We start from the raw sequence: 23357 nt of genomic DNA on the forward strand, positions 1-23357 counted from the left end.
GGAGCCTGCTTGGAATTCTCTCTCTCTCTGACCCTCCCCCACTCATGTGTGCTCTCTCAAAAATAAATAAATAAACAAAAAAAAGGAGAGAGAGAGAGAATCATGAATATATCTGAGAGAGATGGAAGTAGTAAGTACAAAGTTTCTAAAGAGTGCTTTGGTATCTTCAGATTGCAGCCCACAGGCCATTATGGCAGCAGCTGAATGAACAAGAATGAAATGGAAGTAGTTGACTTCAGAGATTGCTGAAGAAGCACAGTATGGAGGAAAGGACAGACCGTGTAGGCTGCCATCCTGACTGTGGATTCTAGCCTGAGTGAGGCCTGAAGTCAATGAAAGATCTTGAGCAGGGAAATGACAAAGTCTGATGAGCAAGGGCAGATGTAGGAAGTTTGCTTACGGTATATTCACATTTTTGTCCCTCCCTGAAGTCCTGTGTCATCTGTCTCTGTACAGGATGCAGCTCCCACCATTCTTTTCGGCTGACTCCCTTTCAGGCATCAAGTTTGGGCTCCAATCTTATCCCATCAGAAAGTCTTTCCCAGACCACCTCTCCTGAATTATTTTTTTCCACTGCCACTCCTTCTGATATTATCCTAATATATTTTCTTCATAAACATATCAGTATTTTACAATATTTGTTCATGAGCATTTCCTTCAATAGAGCAGTGCCACTATCTGTCTTTTCTCAGCCATCGGATTCCTCATTGCCTAAAACTAACTAGAACATAGTAACTACTCACTTAACATTTCAGGATGAAAGAATGAGTATTCTAGGTAAATATATATATTTTTTTCAAAACAAGGGTTTAATAAATCTATAATATACTAGTGACAAGGACTTTCTTCTTTAACTTTAATTACTCTGAGCTGTCTTTTTGATAAAATCTCAACCTTGGCCCCCAGCCCTTACCAGGTCTGCATAGTTGAGTTTCAGCAAGAATCCTTCTAAGTCAGTTTAGAGAAAATCCCTTACCCTTGATATCTGATCATCCTGGAAGGTCTTCAGCAAGAATCCTATTAAGGTGGCTTAGTCATAATCTCCCTCCCTTGATGTCTTGTCTTAATAGTTTCCCATCTACAGCCCCAGTACCCCCCAATGCCCCCACCCACAGTTCCTTGGCTATAAACCTCCATTTGTCCTTTTATTTGAAGTTGAATGTGCTCTCTCTCCCTTATTGCACTACTATTTCTGAACATTTGGATTGCTTTAACATTTTTGCTATCATTCAGAACTTGAGTATAAATACATTTCTGCCTCTATTATTAGAAGCATTTCTTTTATATTCAGTATACACAAGGATTCTGAGATGTAGTTATCTCACAGCAAGTTTATTCAAAATGATTATTTCACTAAAAACAAATGAAATGCAATTTATTAAAGCAAAACAAGGCACAAAACTTTATGGAAACATCAAAATGCCGAAAAAACTTAAGAATTACCTGCCCCAAATCATAGCCAAATGAGAGAGCTCACAAAGATAAAGGGAAACTAGAAAGATTACTTTTGCCTATAGGGTATTTTTTACTTTAATCTAAACAAGCTGTACACATGACATTTGGTTAGAAAAGAGACACTTCTTCCACTCTGTATTTACATGAATTGTAAAGACAATTATGAGTCAGTTAAAAAAATTAAAAACTTACCTGTGTTTAACGTCAAAAAAAAGGCCCAGGACCTTAGTTGTAGGGAAGGAAGAAAGGGAAGGGAAGGAAGGCAGGAAGGAGGAAGGAAGCAAAGAAAGAAAAGAGGAAGAATGAAAGATAAAATAAAGAAAAAAGGCAGGAAGAAAAGGAAATTACTACTACTCTCTATGCATAGATTTCTTGCAAAAATTTATAAAATCTGTTCATTTTCTTTAGCTTCTGGGCCTTTCCCTTTTCCTATTACCTCTCCCCACCCCCTTTGTTTTTCATTTGTTTGTTTTGTTTGTTTTGTTTTGTTTTTCATTTGTTTTGTTTTGTTTTTACTATTGCACTAGTTTTTTTTAAGATGTTAATTGTTGCTCTTAGAAAAAAAGGGTTCTATGAGCAAATAGGATTGGAAAATACTGCCTACTTTCCTTTCTTGGAAATAAACAATGCAAGTATGCATATTAAAAGCTCTGAGAAACTCTGTAGTAATGGAACAATTCCAAACTAATTTCACCATTTAACTCTATTTCTTAATATATATTAATAGCTTCTCAAAAAATATGATCTTGAGTTGTGGGTAAGAAAATATGTATTAAAATTATTTTCTATTCTTTATAGTCTGTAGCACAGTTAAAGGAATTCAATCGATATGTTAAATCAAAATAATGGATTTGAAATCCCAGGATCTAGAGCAGTGACTGGTACAAAGTAGTTGCTCAAATATTTGTTGATTGAACTTTGGGAATCAGGTTGTCGTTATGAAGTTATGAAGTCACGTACAATAAGAGAATGTTTTACATCTGCTCTGTTAACTTTCACCTCACCTTTGTTTTACTCACACAATCTGAATTTTGTTACAACATCAGTATTTGCACATGTTCTGTCATTTGCTTATTGATGACAAGACTTCAATGGTAGACTGAAGCAATTTTCAAAGCTATGTTATGATAATATTGCATAAATTTTCATTGTGAAATAATCAATATAGAAGGCTAAGTAGTTCTCCAAATTTCTTGAAAAAGTGTTTAAGGAAGTGACCACACTCTTTTAAGATATAAGATAATGGTGTAACAGGCTAAATAATAGTGATGCTAAATACGGGAAGAAAAATCTATTCTTTGAAAAAAATCTCAGAAAAATATATGAATGATACCAGGGAAAAGTCCATTATGACCATGTTTTTGGACTACATGTGTATTAAGAAAACAAGAGAAAAAAAAAAGACTAAAAGAGCAAACAAAAACAAGAGAAAGGATGGAAAGAAAGAAAAATGGTTATATTAGCAATTCCACCAGATGTTTTCAATATATTAGTGTCAATTTGTTAAGAGCTATATATAAAATATATATTGCTTATGTATCATCAAGACTCAGTGAAGACTTGGAAGTCTTAAAAAAGATTTTTAAGTTTCCAGACTACTATGATGTACTCAGGAAAGTATACACATCGTCCTTTTAATTCCAATGTTTGCTCTAAAGCCTACCTTTCCCTACCTATATGCGCATCATTCTGGTATTACATTATGCTATGATTATATTGATGGGATTATTGGAGCCAGACTTGTAGGCTCACCTGAGCCAAAACATGTTAACTCTGCAATTTGTATGCATTCATTTTTATGTTTCCCAATATAAATATCATTATAATGCTTAAAAAAAAGTTTGAATATATGATTTTTGTCAGTAGTGATAACTACAGGGCCATTTTCTATTTCAAACAAATACTGGATTTTGCCATTCTGCCATGTGTTTTTTTGTCATCATTATCATCATCATTATTTTGACCATCATTATCTTTATTTTAATTTCAAAGCCACATGTACAGCAGTGAATATCATTCTTTTTGATGATTTTTGCTTTATGGATAGAAATTGAGTACAAGAAAATAACCCTTTCTCTGCGAAGTGTCTGTCTTAACTTTATATGAATTTACTGTGTCTTTGACTTACTATTTCTTTTTTTTTTTAATGTTTATTTATTATTGAGAGACAGAGAGAGAGAGCATGAGCATGGGAGGGGCAGAGACAGGAGGAGACACAGAATCCGAAGCAAGCTGTCCTGAGCTGTCAGCACAGAGTCCGAGGTGGGGCTCAAACACACAAACTGCGAGATCATGACCTGAGCTGAAGTCGGACACTTAACCCACTGAGCCACCCAGGCACCCCGACTTACTATTTCTTTATGACCATGTTGGTTGCAATAATACATCCCACCATTACACTAAATAGTGAAGTCTGCTATCTACATTTCTCAAAGGAATAAAGATAATTTTTCATATACTCAGGTAGATCCAGGAGATTTTGTTATACCGAAATTATCTAATTCAAAATAATCTGTAGAATCTAATTGAGCATTTTTCTTATAAGTAGTGTTGATAAAGACATATCTAAATGTCATGTAATTTTTTTAACTCATCAGAAATTTGCTTTTATTAAATTTGGCATAATGTTCTAATATATTATTGTCTCCCATTTGTCTTTTATTAAACGATGATTGTTTTGACTAGAGTTTTCAAGGTGTGTGATCAATTTGGTTTTAGTAATACCGAAAAGCTTCAGGAACCCTCATTCATCTCAACAAAATTTTTATTGCAATTTGCTTTTAAGTTGAATACCAATAACAACTAAACAACAGCAACAACAAAACCACTCTGTGTGTGGGGAGAATAATGAAAATGTTGTTGATGTATTTAAGAATGTGATTTCCATTCTCACTGCTCCAGATTTTTAATGAAACAATTTCTACCTAGAGCAAATTGCCTTTCTCTAATGATCTTACTTTGAAAGTAAAGTTCTAAATAATTTCACTGTGTCAGCATTCTCTATTATTTGTTCTTTTTTTTTTTTTTTTTCAAAATTGAGTCTACTCTGTAAAGTGATACTTTGTGTGCTATGGACAGGAAATGCAGGCACCTTTTAATATATTGATGTTCATCCACTAGTGTTGAATCTTACTGTATATGAGTGAATAAGCTAGGTGGCTCTTCTCTGGTACCCTAAAGAATACAGTTAGAATTTTCAAAACATCAAATTGATTTTTTGTTGTTCATGTTATGGGTGTTAAGCACTGGGGGTTGAGCATAAACGTGTCATTATATGAATCCTAGAATGAGAATTAGAATCCTCTTCATTATTTTCTGTAAGGCATTTTTTTTAATTAAAAAAAATAATGTTCCGTTTTAATTTTGACAGAGTGAGAGGGTGCATGAGCCGGGGAGGGGCAGAGAGAGAGAGGGAAACACAGAACCCGAGGCAGACTCGTCTCTGAGGTGTCAGCACAGAGCCCAACACGGGTTTTGAACCCACAAACCATGAGATCATGACCTGATCTAAGTTTAACCCTTAACCGACTGAACCACCCACGAGCCCTTATTTTCTGTAAGACATTTTGCAATTAGTCTACCAAAATCTCCATACTGCCATCTTTCAACAATCTGAGATCTAATTTTTCACTACTTTGCACTAATCAATAAATTATTTTATCCTTCAGTAGTGCCTATTGAAACGTTTTTGTGCAAAACCACTTATAGAACATTTCTGAAATTGTGAGAGATACAAAATAAAGTATTTCTGCAAAATGTTACCTCACCCTCCCCACCGAAGCTGCTTCACCTAACACACATATGCGTGCACATTTTTGAGCAAAAAGTTTTAAATATATTAAATATTACATTTATCTTTGAAAACCCAAACGTATAATGTACATGCAAAGTTTACTGAATTCAACATTTTCACATTGCTTGACCATTGGATCTTTTTTCTCCAATTCATACTAACATAAATTCCTTGTAAAATGCTGTTCTAGACAATAGGGAACAATTGATGATTTTGGAATTCCTGAGAACAAGGGCTATATCTGTGTACACATCGCAGTATCGAGCACATTGTCTTGCATATTATAGATGGTCAATATACATTTGCTAAGTAAAAGAATGAAAGGAATAACCAGATCTCAGATTTTGTTCCAGAAGATTAATCTTTCAATAATGTGTATGATAGATTGGGGTGAGGAAAATTAGAAGCAGTGAAGTTGTACAGGAAGCTATTTCAATAGTTAAGATAGTTGAGATCACTACAATAAGTATCTTGCTTATTCTTTTTTTTTTTTTTTGTTAACGTTTATTTATTTTTGAGACAGAGAGAAACAGAGCATGAATGGGGAGAGGGCCAGAGAGAGAGGGGGACACAGAATCTGAAACAGGCTCCAGGCTCTGAGCTGTCAGCACAGAGCCCGACGCGGGTCTCGAACTCACGGAGCACAAGATCATGACCTGAGCCGAAGTTGGACGCTTAACCGAATGAGGCCCCCAGGCGCCCCAGTACCTTGCTTATTCTTAATGCAATACCTATTCTGTTTATATACAACTTTCGTAAGCCCATTGGTAACAATGCAGATAAATTTATTTCCTGAGTTTTCTACACATACTTTAATAAACACATTTGGCATGCTGTTCTGATACCTCAGGTACAGTTTTCTGGGGGCATTGAGTTCATATATCATCTCAGTTATTTTAAACTTTTCCATTAATACCATCAATGAACCATACTAATGCCACAGACAAAACAAGATCACCAAAGAGCATTTACTCAATCACTGTCAAAACCATTTTTGCTGGAACTCGTTTTTGCTTCAATAGACAGGTGAGACAAGCCTGACTAAATACTAAATTACAAGTTAATGTGGAAAAATTGGAGGCCAAATAGAATGAAAAAAAAATGCCAAAGTATAAGTACAAAGTAAGCCAAACTTCTTTTTATCTTGTATCATTTTCCTGCTTTAGATACCTTTTAAGTCTGTTAAAAATCACATTTTTTCTTTTAAAATTCAGCTCAAACCCTGTCTCTTTTAAGATTTCCTTCCAAATATGTACTATTGCAATGTACCTTTCCCTCAACTTTTGATTAGTTTACTCAAAAAAATATTTACTGAACACCTATTACCAGTCAGTTACTATTCTGCATGCTAGAGATATGGCAGTGAACAAAATAGACCAAAAATCTGATACCATGGAACTTGCATTCTAATATGAAAGGCAGACAATAAGCAATTAAGGAATTAAAGTCTGTCAAGTAGTGGTAAGAGCAATGGAGAAAAAATAAAAACAGAGTAAGTTGGTAAAACTTCATATAGAAGCCATGCCTGTTTGTATGGTAATCAGTTGTGTTTATGTCAGCAACATCATGGGTAAATAAAAAGTCTGACTCGATCTTTTGGTGTTTGACTACTGATAGCTTGAAGTTTTTCACTCCTTCCTCCTCTCTGCTCCACATCTGGGCAAGCTGATAAGAATGCACATTCTTTCCTTTAGCACCAGTGGGAGTTTCAAATCATGCAAGTCCCTACCAGCATACAGGAATCCCATCCCTTAACCATCATAGGAACCCCAGCCGGTGTCCTTTCTCTGCTCCGGTAAGCCAATTTTTGGAACAGGTTGGAAGGACTGTTCTGCTCTTCCCAGAAAGCTTTATTGTCCTTTGTATGTGGTGTCACCAGCCTTGACATCCAAATCAAACTTTCGGTAAGGGTCCATACTGATTTTACAAAATGGCTGCAACATTTGCAGACACAGATATGAGCAAAGGTCCAGAAGCATGAGGTATCCTGGTGTTTGGGTGAATTAAGCATTCAGTCTTACTGAAATACATATTATAAAGTGGTGGAAGATGAGACTAGAAGGAAGGCATGGGATGCATGACTAAGGTATGTCAGACTTCTCGATAAGCATCTTGGCCCGTATAGCAGGGTAGATGAGCAGGGGAGTAAGAGAGTCCTGGAATGGAACCCTACATAAGTTATTTTGGAGACACAACTGAGCCTCAGTTTGTCCCTAACAGGTTATAGTGCCTCCAAGCTCGTATTTGTGACATTCTTTGTCCACAACACTGTCAGAATGTTTTACCAAAATGCACAGATTTTATGTAAATCCTTGTTGAAAGCATTCAAATATTTCTCATAGCTTTCAGGAGAACAGTCAAGCACTGTCTATGCCCTACCTGATTAGCCAAGCTTATCTCTTCCTTATACTTAATCTATTGACCTGAGTCATAATAAATCATTTGAACATACTACACAGTGCCATGTTCTCTCACAAAATCAGTGCCAGTGAAGCAGACAATCCTTTGCCTAGAATCACCTGCTTTAATATCTAAAACAGTTCTTATTTGCCCTTAAAGTCACAGCTACAGTGACCCTATTTTGCTTTTGGAATTCTTCTTAGACCACCCCACTCTTAGTCTGAACTGCTCCTTCTTTATGCTGGAAATGATTTTGATCACATTGTTTTTCATACTGTGTTATTTTTTTAAGCAGATTTTTTTTTTTTTTTTTGGTAAATGTTTATTCATTTATCTTGAGGGAGAGAGAGAGAGAGAAAGAGAGAGAGGGAGGGGCAGAGAGAGAGGGAGATAGAGAATCCCAGGCAGGCTCTGTATTCAGTGCAGACCCTGACACAGGGCTCAAACCCACAAACCCTAAGAACACGATCTGGTCTGAAATTAAGGGTCAGATGCCTAACCAACTGACCCACCAAGGCACCCTTGTTTTTCATACTGTGTTATAATGGATTAACTTTTCCTAAGACATAGCCACCTTATTAAAAAACAAAAAAACAAAAAAAACTGCATATTTTTTATTTCTCTCTATTCCTAATGCCTGCCATATAATAAGTGGTAAATAAAGCTTTGATAAATGAATGAATGGATGAATAAACAATTCTGAAGTTACAAAATCAGATTTTGTTAGCAACAGGATGTGAAAAATAAAAGAAAGATATGTAGAAAAGGCTTTTCTTCTGAGTATGCTCTGAAGTGGAACAGGCCAGGAATCAGCTTAGATGGCATTCTATTTTAATCATATCAGATAGAGTAGTTGGAAATTCAGGGCTTCGGCTCAAAGACGAGGTGAGGTACAAACATATGGCTTTGAGAATCAAGAGTCTATATATTTTTGGTATTTTAGGAGTAACAGAAAAACTGCATGGAAGATAGAATGACTGTAAACCATAGGAAATATAGACACTATTATAAAAATCAAGGGTAGGGGCGCCTGTGTGGCTCAGTCGGTTAAGCGGCCGACTTCGGCTCAGGTCATGATTTCGCAGTCCGTGAGTTCAAGCCCCGCGTTGGGCTCTGGGCTGACAGCTCAGAGCCTGGAGCCTGTTTCAGATTCTGTGTCTCCCTCTCTCTGACCCTCCCCCGTTCATGCTCTGTCTCTCTCTGTCTCAAAAATAAATAAACGTTAAAAAAAAAAATCAAGGGTATCCAGTAACTACACCTAAGAAGAAACAGTATTATGTGTGATTATTAATTTATTGTTTGTTTCTTCAAATTATAAGAGGGCTCCCAAGTGTCTGGACAAGGTCAGGCACAGAGAAGAATACACAGTAAATATTTGTAGAATGAATAAGCTTCCAGAGAGGTGAGAGGAGAATCAGGAGATCATGTTGTTGTAGGAACCAAGTTTTATATGCTGAGAAAGTTTATTTATTTTAAAGGTAAAATTAGTTGATAGTGATACTTAGAGTATACACAAAATCCAAACCATTTTTAATGTGAAATTTATAATAAGCTAGTTTCTTTGTCTATTTGTCATCACCCAATTAATACAAGTGGTTTTTCCCCTTTTCTCCAATGACTAAAACATAATGGTTATTTTAAGACTTTTGGCTTTCTCTTTACTCTGGCTCTCAATTAAGGTAATTGTACCTTATCATTTACATGAAGTTATTCTCTTTTTTTAAGACTTATATTCTGTATCTTAGTCATTGGTGATTCAGATGAAACATATTTATTGCATTTAAGATGCATTTAACCAAGAATAAAACATCAACATTCACTTATTATTATAAACAGTCGTGAGAAACTCTTAAAGTAATACTTGTCACTATTCTAATAGTGTCTTAGCATTTGCTTTAAAAAAATAGTGGCATTTCAAATCTTTAAAAACAGGTATATTTTTTACTCTTCATGCATTTTAAGTCTCTATGAACATGGTTACTGTTATGGATTGAATATTTATGTCTCCCAAAAATTCTTATGTTGAAACCCTGCTCCCCGGTGTGATAGTGGTAGGAGGCAGGGTCTTTAGGAGGTAATTAGGATTAAATGAAGTGGTGAGGCTTCACCCCTTAGGAAGGAGATTTGTACCCTTAGAAAAGTCACGCTTTTCTTAGTCTGCTTCTTGGGTCTCTCAGCTGTGTTGGGGTACAACGAGAAGGCAGCCATCTATAAGCCAGGAAGTGGATCCTCATCAGACATCAGATATGTTGGTGCCTTGATCTTGGACTTCTCATCCTTCATAAATCTGAGAAATAAGTATGTGTTACTTAAGCCACACAGTCTCTCATAATTTGTTATTACAGCCTGAGCTGACTGAGACAGTTACCTAATACAAACATGCCTTTTCAGGTCAGAAGATTAAGCGTTGATTCACCAGGATATATTTGAGTTCATTAAAACAAAAACAAAGCAAAACAAAACCAAAAACAACTTAGTACTAAATAAGCTTGATCATTTATTTTAACCTACAATATTTCAGTAAAGAAATGAGGATTTATTCAAGATTCCAGTGTTTTGATAAATCGATTGATTTGACTAGGTGTTGACAATCTTATTTTCCTAATCCTATGTATATGTATAATATATATAATATATAATATAATATATAATATATAATATAATATATAATATAATATATAATACAAAATAATACATATATTAATTAGAGAGAGAGAAAGAGAGAACAAACAGGGGAGAGGGGCAGAGGGAAAGAGAGAAGCTTAAGCAGACTCTATTCTCAGCACGGAGTCCCATGCAGGACTCGATACCATGACCCTGGGATCACGAACTGAGCAAAAATCAGGAGTCAGACCCTTAACTGACTGAACCAGTCAGGCACTCCTTTAATCTTATATTATTTAAAATACAATCTTCCTACCATAGACTAGCAAATTTTACTTTTTACTTTTTTTTACTTTATTATCATACATTTCAGTGAAGAATATTTTAATTAATAAAAGTTATTCTCTTATTCTATCATTGAGTGTTTCTTTTATGCCAAGAGCAGTGCGAGACACGTAGCATATTTTATCTTTTTAAATCCTAAAAATAGTCCCATAAGGAAAGAATGGCTGTCATTTTTATGCTGAGGGAACTAAAACCTAGAAAATTAAACATATCTATCTCCCCAGGTCCTATGATGAAGCTAGGATTTGTACGAAGTTCAGTCAGTTTAGGCATTGTTTCTGTTGGTTGTTTGAATGTTTGTTTTGTTAACTTTAGGTCAATGTACGTGTCTGAGAGGCTGATCCTGACCCAAGACTTTGATGCCTAGTAGATTATTTGGGAAGTGCATTGCAATATGACCTTTAGGGTATATTTTGCCCAGGCTGGTGCCTGGGGTCTCTTGTGCTGTGAAGTGCTTTTCTCATTTTTCCTAAATCGCCCTCTGGTGGCTGGCAGTAACTGGGGACAGTAGCGCTATTTGGGCAGAGTGCCACAGGCAGAGACTGCTCGGGGGCTGAAAATGCCTTCCTTAAACTTCCACGTGTTGCTGGCACTGCCTGTTTACTGTTCTGATGGTGTGTACCGAAGTCCAATTGCAAATTTTATGGGACAAAGTCCCGGTTTTTCCTTTTGGGGAGTTTTCCAACTTTCTACTCCATGTAGATCAATTTGCATGTGGGATTGATCAAATGTTCTGCGGTACTCTGTGACTCCCCCATGTAGGTGTCCCAGGTCCCTGGGTCCAGGGGGACAACCTGGTGAACAGACTGATCCTGCTGACCAGCATGGTATTTCCTACTGCTGTCGAATGAGATTGGAGGCCAGAATGCTGATGACATGTTGGGTTTTGTTGACTCTCACTTATGTAACACACAGGTTGAGGTTCAGGACCCTGATTACCCACACTCCGCTGTTAACTCTTGAACTTCAGGGAGGGGGTGTGTGAATCCACTTTTCAGGTGTCACCTGAGGGTGCTCCAAGCATAATGTTTCCTCCATCTAAAATTTTTGGTTGATGTGGGTGGCGATAAACATGTTTACCCTGTGAACCCTCTGCTGTGGGCACACAGAAGACTGATAGTGCTTCCTCTGCAAGTTTCTTGGCATGTGTCAGGCAATCTTCCAGGATTGGCTGCACCTCTCTCTCTCTCTCTCTTTTTCTTTTTTTAATTTTTTTTAATGTTTATTTATATTTGAGAGACAGTGAGAGAGAGTGCAAGAACAGGGGAGGGCAGAGAGAGAGGGACACAGAATCTGAAGCAGGCTCCAGGCTCTGAACTGACAGCACAGAGCCCGACATGGGGCTCGAACTCGTCAACTGCGAGATCATGACCTGAGCTGAAGTCGGTCGCCCAACCCACTGAGGCACCCAGGCGCCCAGACACCTGTTTCTTTTGAGAACTTTAAAGATATTTCAACCAAATGGGCATTTTCAGTGAACCTCTTCTTTTTCTTTCAGTCAACATGGTGATATTATCCTCTTCCCAATAAGTCTCAAGCTATGCTGAACTAGGGATGCATATTCTTTGATAAATGGGACAACTCTTCCTGATCCATTCATGGGACCCTCGTCTGTCCCCCTTTGTGGAAGCAATATGTGGAAGGCAAGGCAGTGGGCAAATTTAAGCTCTAGAAGAAGAAAGATCTTTTTCAGTTTCACTCAGTCCTGTTTCTTCAATACCCAGAACAGTGCCTGGTACATAGTAGTAGTTTAATCAATAGTTTTGGATTAAAAAATAATGAATTAATGAATCTTTATCGACCTCTCTTAAATTTACACTAATCCCACTGCATGAAATATTTTCTCTCTTGTCCTCTGCTCCATTCATCTCTTTATGTGTTGTTCTTTGTACCATTTAAATATTAGTTTGTCTCTGGTTCAGTTCTTCATTTCTCCTTAAATGAGTTCACCTACTTGTCTGTCCACATTACTTAGCCATCTATAAGATAACAACTGTGAAATGTGTTTTTCTAACCTAAAACTTCCCTTTAAAATGCAGATCTTATATACTGGACATCTCTACCCAGATATCACGTGGTATGGCATATCAATACATCCAAAACTCAGCTCATTATACTGCTACCCATACCTGCTAATTTTCCTATGTTCCCTTCCTCAAACATCTTGTCAACAAAGCCTTTTACCTATAAATAAAGAGGCAACATTGCAGCATACCTCATTAATGGGCTAAAAGTAGGATTCATAAATATACTATAAAAATTTTAATATGATAAAAAGAAGTCTTCTGAATATTATGAAGGAAGGAGTAGAATTAGCAGGTACAACATTTTCCTCTTGTACCCTGCTTTAAATTTGAGCTGAGAACTTGAAAAAGATAACAAAAGGTAAGATTCAAGGTGAATCATCTGATGGAAGGAAGGCCAATAATTTAGGGCTACTTAGTGCATATTTCATTGTGTGATATAATTCACTCTTCTCTCCTTTCATCTGAGAATTATATTTTCACGGTCCAGGAACAATTTAAAATACTCAAGTGCATTTGATTTGATTCAATTAAACAAATAATTATCTTCCAGATACTCTCCTATTGCATGTGAATAATACAGTAATCAAGACAGACATAGCCTTTATACTCATTGAAAAAGCTAGTAGTAGAGATGATTTAACATTATTATTTCTGTGAATTCAAACAATGTATGTAGTCAGGGATCTTCCCTCTCCCTCTCTTATCTATATTTTCCTTTTTCATGAACTAGTCAATATGGCCTAGGAAGAAGGTGCTCTGACTGCCCGGGTCCAGACCATTTGCTCATGCCTGGAACCTGGAGATGGCATCAATCCTACACAGATCACATGGACACAGCATAGGCGATGGGTAATTTCTGAAAGGAAGAGAGAGCATCTGTCATCAGGAGTAGGAATACTGCACTGAAAAAAGGCACAATATATCGGCTATGTTCTAGCACTTCTTCGGGTGCCTAGAAACTTCCTCCCATAAACTCCATTAAAGAAAAATACTCTTTCTTAACTAATGCAACTATCCTATATACAGTTGAAAACTTACTCATCTTGTCCCCAGAGGAAGACAACACATGCCTGCCCAGTTTCACATCCGGGATGATTAGCATTCCTTTCATTGAGTTCCAGATGGAGCTCATCACAGTCCAGTAATCTGTGGAGAAATGATACATTTTATAAATTTTCACATATCCAAAACACAATGGTGCGGGAGAATGGCAATAAAAGGTGCCATTTGGAGTGTGGTACAGGAGAGAGAATCACAGTGTTCTTTCTGGGCAAGTAGAGTAGATTCCTGTCCTGGAAGAGGAGCGAGTTCCGAGGCAGCCAGGTTGGTTGCCTGACCAAGAGTCTGTTCTTAGTAGGTGTCTCTTAATTTACTGTCCACATGTAAAACAACTCTGTGGACTATTTTCCTTCAGGGCTGCATCACTTTATGTGGGAGACTAAGGACTTTCAATGATAATCAAGCTTGTGACAGATTTAGATTTGTCCTTGGTCTTTCAATATAAATTCTCAACTAATGTGAGGTTGAATTGAAGGAGTAGTAGCCTACTGAGAATTTGCTTTCCATCAGAACGTATAATCCATGATTGCAGCAATTTTTTGTGTGTTTTATTAACTCTTGTACCACCCAAACCAGTCATATTGCAGCAGTTTGATAAATACGTGTTAGATGAATGAATTAGTTCTTCCTTTTTCCTGTTCTCCAAATTTTATCATTTCTGCTAACTAAATGGCTTTTGAACTTGCTCATGTCTCTCTATTTCCCTTTTTCATTCTATCCCCATTCACTATCACCTGCTGTCTGAAATCCTGAAATCCTGTGTCAGTCTACTAAATGATCCGTCTCCCACAAGTCTTCTTCCACTCCATTCCATTTTACACACAACAGCAAAGCTGGAGTTTTAAAAGATGGATCGGATCAGGGTACCTGGATGGCTCAGTCAGTTGAGCATCTGGCTTTGGGTCAGGTCATGATCTTGCAGTTCCTGGGTTCTAGCCCTGCATTGGGCTCACTGCTGTCAGCACAGAGCCTGCTTCTGATCCTCTGTTCCTCTCTCTGCCCCTCCCCTGCTCAAGCCTGTTTTCTCTCTCTCTCTCTCTCTTTCAAAAAAAAAAAAAAAAAAAAAAAGATAAGGATAAGATTAAGTTGATCCTGTTTTTAAGTGGTTTCCCATTGCTTTTAAGATCAAGATTCAAAATCCTATGGCCTACATTCTGGTTCCTTTTTTCCTTTGTGGCTCTGCTCTCCCATTCCAATGACCTCTCTCTCTCTCTCTCTCTCTCGTTCCCTAGATTGTAGCCATTCTGAACTTCTTCTCGTGCACTAAATATTCCATGATTCTTCAACTTTGCTATTTGTTCCATCTAAAATATTTCCTCTGACCTACTCCCATCTCTCTTCCCTTCATCTAGCAAATTCCTAGTTGTTCTACACATTAAGAAGATCTTGACAAGCTTTAAGTTAAATCCCTTGGTAGTGAACACGTACACTCATTTTAATAACACACATCCTTCTTATAATGACTTGCTGAATGTCTGCATAGCGGACGCCTGTTGTGTTAGCCTGCACAGTACTGCTTCTGGTACAGAATCCTCCTTTCCTTTTGAGAGTCATCCATTCTACTGACATTTTCATTGCTGGTAGTTATGTGGGGTGTCCTGCATCCTGTTACAGGCAAGGTACATGACTCAAACCTGGTCTTGGAACTCTGCTTTTCCCTTTACTTCTTAGCTCCATGGCAGAGATAGGTCTCTGCTTCAGGACAGTAGGGCTAATTTGATCCCTTTCTCTCTAAGCTGCTTCCAAAGATGGTTTCATAAAAAGGAGTCAATCATTATTATTGCTTTTCAATCAGAGAAAGCTTTCGGGGAGGAATTTGAGAGATTCTTGTGTCCCACAGAAAGCACTAGTATGCTTGTAATATAAATTCAAATCTTTGAAATTTTAAAAGAGCAATACTGCTTAATTTTTAATTGACTCTGCTTTTTGGCTTTTACTTGATAACGTTTTAGAAAATAATTAGGATCCCATCATCTTCCTGCATCCTCTTGTATTTAAATTCTTAGTGTATAAAGTGGTGCTGGGCAAATAATAATTACTTAGTACATATTTTTAAATTACAAAAACCAAATGAATGAACAGTTTAGCATATTTTCCTTTTTGTTATAGTTTCGTATATTCAGAGCAAGAAAACTCATGTTAGAGATTATTCTTTCCATTCATACCACATGAGGATATTTTTGTTAGGATCTCCCAAAACACATCTACCATAGGGAAAGATTAGGGTATTTTAAGGTGTGAGAAGTATCCATTTAACTGTTTTAATCACTATCTTTATTTTCCCGGCTAGAACATATTAATGATAGATTTTGTAGAATGGATATGAGGAGCTAGGTGGTTTTAGAGTCATCATTAATTTCATGGTCTCTCATTTATCACAGTAAGTCTGTTGTATCCCATTTTCCATATTCTGTCATAAATGTCAATTCACTTAATCAATTTTGCTTCTACATAAAAATCTTGTTCCATTGCAGATATCTATATCTTTTTTTTTTCAAATATTGGGTTGCATAGCATCTTTGAAATATATAGTACACAGGTCAAAAGAGGATGGGATGCCTGGAAATCCATTTCTAAAGAGCCCTTTGGAATAAACAGGAATATATTCATATAGGAAAAATATAAAATTCTATAACAGCTCTAAAATATAAATGACAGTTAAATATTTGTCAAAATCAATGATGTTTTTAACTTGATTATGTCACTGATTGGAACATATTTAAAAATGTCATTGATGTTTTCCATATGTTCCATTACTTTAAAAAAATTAATACAAATAACCTTATCCACTAGTAAACTTGAGATTCTCTCTGATAATGGTACTTATGTTGCTCAAGAAACAAGTGAGCCATATCCTCCATAACTTTCCTTGGCCTTTTCTTCTTGGTCCAAAAGAAATATAATTTAGAAATACCCTAATCCATACAAGTACTGAAGAAAATTCCTCATTGTCACATTTCAAGAAAATTACAATCACTTCAAACTGTTCTCATCTTTAGAAGGAATAGAAATAGAAAATTATCCCAGTAGAGTGATTTGGTTTAATAAATCATATGCTATTTCAGATACGACAGATATCATCTGTTTATGCTCCATGCCATCCCTTTTTAATCTCTTCTGGAATTCTGAAACCTACATTTCCAAGACTCACTTGTCAGCAGGATTTTGGTTTAGGCTACACTAATTGAGAGACACTAAGGTGAGATTTGGAGAATATAAAAGAAGTGTTATACTTCTGGAGTAGTATCATATAGAGCCAAAAGAAAACTTCAGATGCAAGGCTTATAGAGGTTTATGATTATGATCTTATGCCTCTGTTTTGTTGTAGAGGTTTTTTGACATTAAGGGTCTAGTGCTTCCTGATTTCATCAGGGTCAACCATGGTTCTCAGTGTCCACCCTCAAGCATTGCCAGCGGCTCTACAATCACATAATCCCCTATATTGTATACCTATTTGTTAAATATCTAGAGTCACTTCTGTTTGCTTGGACACCCTCAACCAATGTGCATGTATGTGTGTGTGTGTGTGTGTGTGTACATTTTTAAACGCTGTCCGTATGTGTATATGCATAGACTCAAGTGACCATATCAGAGAATAAGCCAACAGCTTGGGCAGATGAAGCTGAAGGTATTCGTGAACATTAAGCCAGGAACTCCTGGTTGGAAAGGAAGAGCCTTTCCAGGGAGCAGAGAGACACCGACTCAGTCAGTGCCTGTGATGGGATAATATGTGCCATGTACTCCCTTTTCCTTATTTCTTCTCTTTATGAGCTAACATAGCCATTTAATTGAATTAGCTTAATTGCTTAATTGCTTTGGTGTTCAAAAATCTATTGAACAAAAATACATGTGTGTTTATAAATAGTCTATAACTGTTTTGGTTATGTCTTTCAACATCCTGAACTGTGTCTTTGACGTAACCTTGTTGAAGATTTGATTTTTAGTGTGAGGACTTGAACATATCTGTTAGAACTTAGCACGAATACAATGTACAAAAAAAACCACCAAAGAGATAACACTGGTGAAAAAAACGTATACAATTATCAATGTGTATTATCATATCAAACAATCTCGGCCCAAAAGAAAATATTCCAAAATAATATTGTCTCTGTAGTGAAAACATAGATTTAATTTTTTTATTCTTTTTAACATTCTATATTGTCCAAAAGCTAGAAAGTTTTTATTTCCATTTCAAATCAAAATAAGACGGGTCCATGCAATGCCTAATTTATGTCTTATACCATAACATTTCAACAATTTAAGTATATTTAATAAATGTCTTTGATGCAGTTCTAAGACTCCATCATAATAGGTTGGGTTAAAATGGAAAATGTGCCAAAGTCAGGCGTGGAATGAGGCTTGAAGTTATTGTGTTCCGCCTGATGCAACAGGGTTGGGTTTGTGTTAAGAAAATTTGAATAGCATAAGAGTTAAATGAAATATTATACATGGGCAAATATGACATATAACAACTATAGTAAAAACACATTAAGGTTGCCAGTGTGATATACATGGGCAAATATGACATATAACAACTATAGTAAAAACACATTAAGGTTGCCACATATTAAATGCAAAAATTAAAATAGAGCTAACGAGACAATAGGGTAATGCCTGCTTCGTGGAGTAATTTCAAGTGCCAGTTCATTAACTAGCTTTTTTGATGCTTCTATTGTTGTAATAAAAGTAATTGCCTTAATAAGTATGAGTAGTATGAGTCTTTCAGGGAAAATTTAATTTTCATAAACATCTTTAAATTCAGTTTATCATTCCATTGTCAAGAACTAAAATTAGTTACAATTTTACCTACAGATCTACATGGTCAAGGCGTATAAGCTAATTTAAACGTAGAGATTGTAATTTTTAAATAATAAAGGAATAATAAAGCATTAAAATTTATAATTTAGAAAACTTCCCTTTTTTGTCAATATCCTATATCATATTTTACTTTTGTTTGCTTTTGAGTAAATTTTAAGTACTAAAATTTACTGAATTTTAGTAACTAACCTGAAACCTGAAACCAAGCTCCCTGCAGTTTGGAATCAGCTTTTCTGGTAGATTCAAACGATGTCCAGTCCCTAATGAACAGAGGATAGTGTATTAGTTTGCTGGGGCTGCCATAACAAAGTACCCCTCACTCGGTGGTTTAAGCTACAGAAATTTATTTGCTCACAGCTCAGGAGACTAGAAGTCCAAAATCAAGGTGTTAGCAGATCTGTTTTCTTTTGTGGCTTCTCTCCTTGGTTTGCAGACCCACCTTCTGGCTGCTGTGTCCTATCAGGTCTTTCCTCTTTATATGTCCTCATATCCCCTTCCTATAAGAACACCAGTCAGACTGGATTAGGGCCCCCCCAAGGGCTTCACTTTAAGTTAATTACCTCTCGAAATGACCTGTCTCCAAATACAGTAGCATTCTAAGGTACTGGGGGTTAGGGCTAACATAGATTGTGGGGTGATACAACTCTGTCCATAACAAATAGGGAGCTCTGCATGATCAGTTTTGCCTGTCTCAATTTATTTCTATTTCCTTGATTTTTACTGGAGCTTCAATAAAAACTTGAGACTAAAAGAAAAGGATCCTCTGCCTACATATTTGAATATGTACTAAAATAGTGAACCTTGAATATAAACAGATCTCATTATGTATACTTTAAACAAGTGTGGTACTTACATCATCATCAATATTTTATTGGTAGAAATCAACAATGAAGGTTGGTTCACTTACATGAGACTCCCAGTCCATCTTCTTGTCCCTAATTATTAACAAAACATTATACTGTCTTTAAAACGCTAAAGTATTAGTTTCTAGAGCTTCACATCTTGGGGGTTTCTGTGGTTCTCAGATTTCTACCTTTCTTTGTTTTTTGTTTTGCCACTGTAGGTTAAGGGATTTCTATTTTAATTAGCAATACATGCTGCTATAGCTCATGTTGATCCTTTTAATGCTGTTTTTGCACCTGCGTAATTATCGTAATAACAAAGCTGTTCAGCACATAATTCTCCCCCCTTTCCTGTCAAAAGATAAGGCTTACATTGATCTATATTTTGGGGATAGTCCTATGCTTTTGCTGGGAGACACTAGCTTTTAAGTGAGCTAATTAGTAAGCTGTCCTTACCAGCTTAAAAAAAATAAAAAGAAAACTCTCTGTTGTTTTTAACATTTATTTATTCACAGTATTTCAATTGCTACTATGTGGCAAGTCAAAATGTAAGTTCTACTAGCTGGCAGAAAATTGCTCCCTCCTGTCCTTTTATAAAATGTATAACATGTATGATGTTGTGTATTATTATATACTATAATAAGTTTTTAATGTTTTTGTTACTTCCTCAGTAGACATGGCCCGCAGGACTCCAGGGATAACAACATGAATACTAAAACCTAGCCAGCTCAGAACAATTAAGAAATTAAGAACAATTTACTGGCTTCATGGAATCACCAACTATATGGTAGACACAAACTGCATAGTATTGCATTTAAAGTGTCTTTTTTCAAGTTATTGTTTAAATTCCAGTTAGTTAACATACAGTGCAATATTAGTTTCAGGTGAAGAATTCAGCGGTTCATCACTCACCTACAAGTGCATTTAGGGTGCTTTCTGACAGAAATCCACAGTCTCCACTGGGAGGTTTAGTCGAGTAATTCTGATTTCTCTGGTCTGCATAAGAAAAGGTTTCCACTGATCTTTTGCCCACTCCTCTTCCCTCTCCAATTTGAGGTGGAGTGAGTTACTTCATAAATACCAGCCACTGGTTGGCATTTCTCAAGTGGATGGAGAAAATTTCAACATTATATGAAAGAGATCTATATTTATGTCCTCTCGTGTTTATGCTGAATCAGTGTCAGTTGGTGACCTGGGTAGATGTGACTTCTCTGAAAATTCCCACACTTCCTCTGATGAGCTGTTCAAGATCTAGACGGGCGGAGTAGCCAATGGAGCTCTCACACGAAGGTACGGTCTGGAACAGCACTGTCAGGAATAAAGCTGACATTTTTTTCTCTTTCAATGGATGTCTTTGGCTTCTTTAGTTGGTTCAGAACTTCAAAGAGGTGTTGCATGTTGAATCTCTCAAAGCTCAACTCTTTTAAAACTTTATTCCCCTTGGACACATTTTACCAATATTGTTCCATCAACACAACAGCTCAAACTGTATTCGTAACGAGTGCAAGTCTAGTGAGTGTCACGGAGGGGTTATCTGAAAATGAGGGAAGCAGCAGTAATTAGTCATATACGACATATGTGTCCTGTTCAGAACTATTCTTCCTGGGAGGTTCCAACCAGTCAGCTTAAAAACTTGTTTGTTCTTGGTTTCTGGTGATCCACAGATGGCAGAGATGACCGGAGAAGTTTGTGATGGAGATGGGCGTAATCCTAACAGAAAGGCATGACTTAGGCTAACATATCCTGCATTAAGTGATTAGAAAAAAGAATTGTATAAATCCTGTGGATAATATAAAGACAAAAGGTAAAAGTAAACATCCTGTGGGAAGAGTTTATGAAACTATCAACAATCCCTAGATAAGGAAGACCACAATATTGGTGAACCTGGAATGCTATTCAATGTGGAGACTCCAGGGGCCGAGGCAGGATGAGTGTTAATCTTTTAAACTGGATGAATATAATCACCTTAACTGTACTTGAGCACACACTATTTAAGCCTACTTTGATAGTCTCAATTTCTTACACTTAATCATAAATTTAATTTTTTAAAGTGTGCATTTGTTTTGAGAGCAGCGCATGTGCATGAGTGAGGGAGAGGCAGAGAGCAAAGAAGAGAGAGAGAATCCTTGGCAGGCTCCCCTCTGCCACTGCAGAACCCAGTGCAGGGCTCAGTCTCGGGAACCATGTGATCATGACCTGAGCTGAAACCAAGAGTCAGATGCTTAACCAGCTAAGCCACCCAGGAGCCCCAATCATAAATTTAATTCTATCTTGAAATTTCTCTACTGAGTATGAGCCTGCTACACAGAAAGTGGTCAATAAATGTGAAACAAAGGGAAGGAAGGGGAAGGAAAGAGAGAGGAAAGGAGGGAAGTGGAATAGTAGCTTTTTAAATACCCCTTTCCTTTACATCTGAGTTGTGTACCACAAAAACCAGTTGAAAAGATATGTACACATAAATGAGAATTTGAAACGTCTTCAAATGCATATAATCATACTTATTTTTCCCTTAAACATATTCCACATACCTCAATAATCACTAAAGACTGTATTTTTGAGATGTGGTAGTTATTACAGCTGAAGAACATGTAAAAAATATTTTAATATTAATTTGCAATATGTTTTCTTTTTCACAGTTTAACACGCCATAGCACCTTAAAGTGGGTGTATCTTTTTAAACAGTTAAGAAAACTGAGTGAGTTTTCATTTTGGCTGTCAATATAATACATATTTCAGCAACACATTAGGAGATTCTTTCTCTGTGAATTATCCCCAGAGATTAAAAATAAAAATACGGTGGCGTAGAAAAGCTGCCAAAGCACATTCTATGACTGTTCCTGGCTCCCACTCTATCTTTTTTCTATCCAAATGAAGCATCTTTCTGCCAGAAAGTTACAGGTGTGGAAGCAGATCTTTCAGTCTCTGAACTCTTGGGTTTGCATCTGAAGGATGTATTTTAGAATATGTATTGATGGTTTATATATATTTAAATAAAACGAAGTGAATGTTCTTATGAAAATGAATAAGAAAGGGAGCAGATGCCACCCTTTTTGCATTATAGAAAATGTCAGTGGGATGTAGCTGGAATATAGCTACTCAGCTATGCTCAAATATTTGTGATGTGATATTGGGTGCAGTGATCCAGATACACATGTTGAGTGTTGAAAATAGATCTTAAATACAATCTGCAAAACCTGTACAATATTATACTAGTTCATAGAGATGTTTGGAAAAAATCAATGTTTGTAAGTGACTTGTGTTTTATGTTTTGCCAAGGATAATTAATGTGATGTTATGGTATTTTTGATGAATAGTCTAAAAACATTTTATTCCAGTGAAAGGAAGGGATGATTATAACATACCCTGGCAGAGGGAATGTGAAAATATTCACATCAGAATCTCAAGATCATTTTAGGCAGAGTTGGAAATGTGTTCTTATTGCTGGAAAAATATAGCAATTAAATTGTTCAATAGCAAATATCAGATTCATTAAGCATCATTATTTTTGATTTGATAGTCCTTTTCAAAGAATTACGTTATAAACAATATGTCCGTTCATATATTAAATTCAGCATCACAGTGAGTGACTGCTATGGGCCAGCTGTTACAGAAAGCAACATGTGGGATCCCAAATGGTCCATGGTATTGAATGATGTCTTTTCTTAATCTTTAGTTTAAAGATATTTTGCTGGTTCAAAAATAAAGAGAAATAGGGTTTTTATCTCTCTATTGTATATTCACATGAGGTCATGGCCTTTATTTTGAAATTCAAGTCCCACCCCTTTTGGTTCGCAACTTATATTTTCATTTTGACCCTCCACTCATTCTCATTGAGCCCATAGTTCTTTGCATCTTTGTGATCTTTACATTTTCAATAGTGTGGAGACTAGGTCAGATATACACCTATTTCTAACTGTACAAAAAAATAAAATGGTAGTGCATGGAAATATTACAATAGAGGAACTCTGAGAACAGATAAGAAGAAGCAATTACTCTTAACTGAGGGGATCAGAA

The sequence above is a fragment of the Panthera leo genome, chromosome B1 (genome assembly GCF_018350215.1).
Source record: "Panthera leo isolate Ple1 chromosome B1, P.leo_Ple1_pat1.1, whole genome shotgun sequence".
NCBI lineage: Eukaryota > Metazoa > Chordata > Mammalia > Carnivora > Felidae > Panthera > Panthera leo.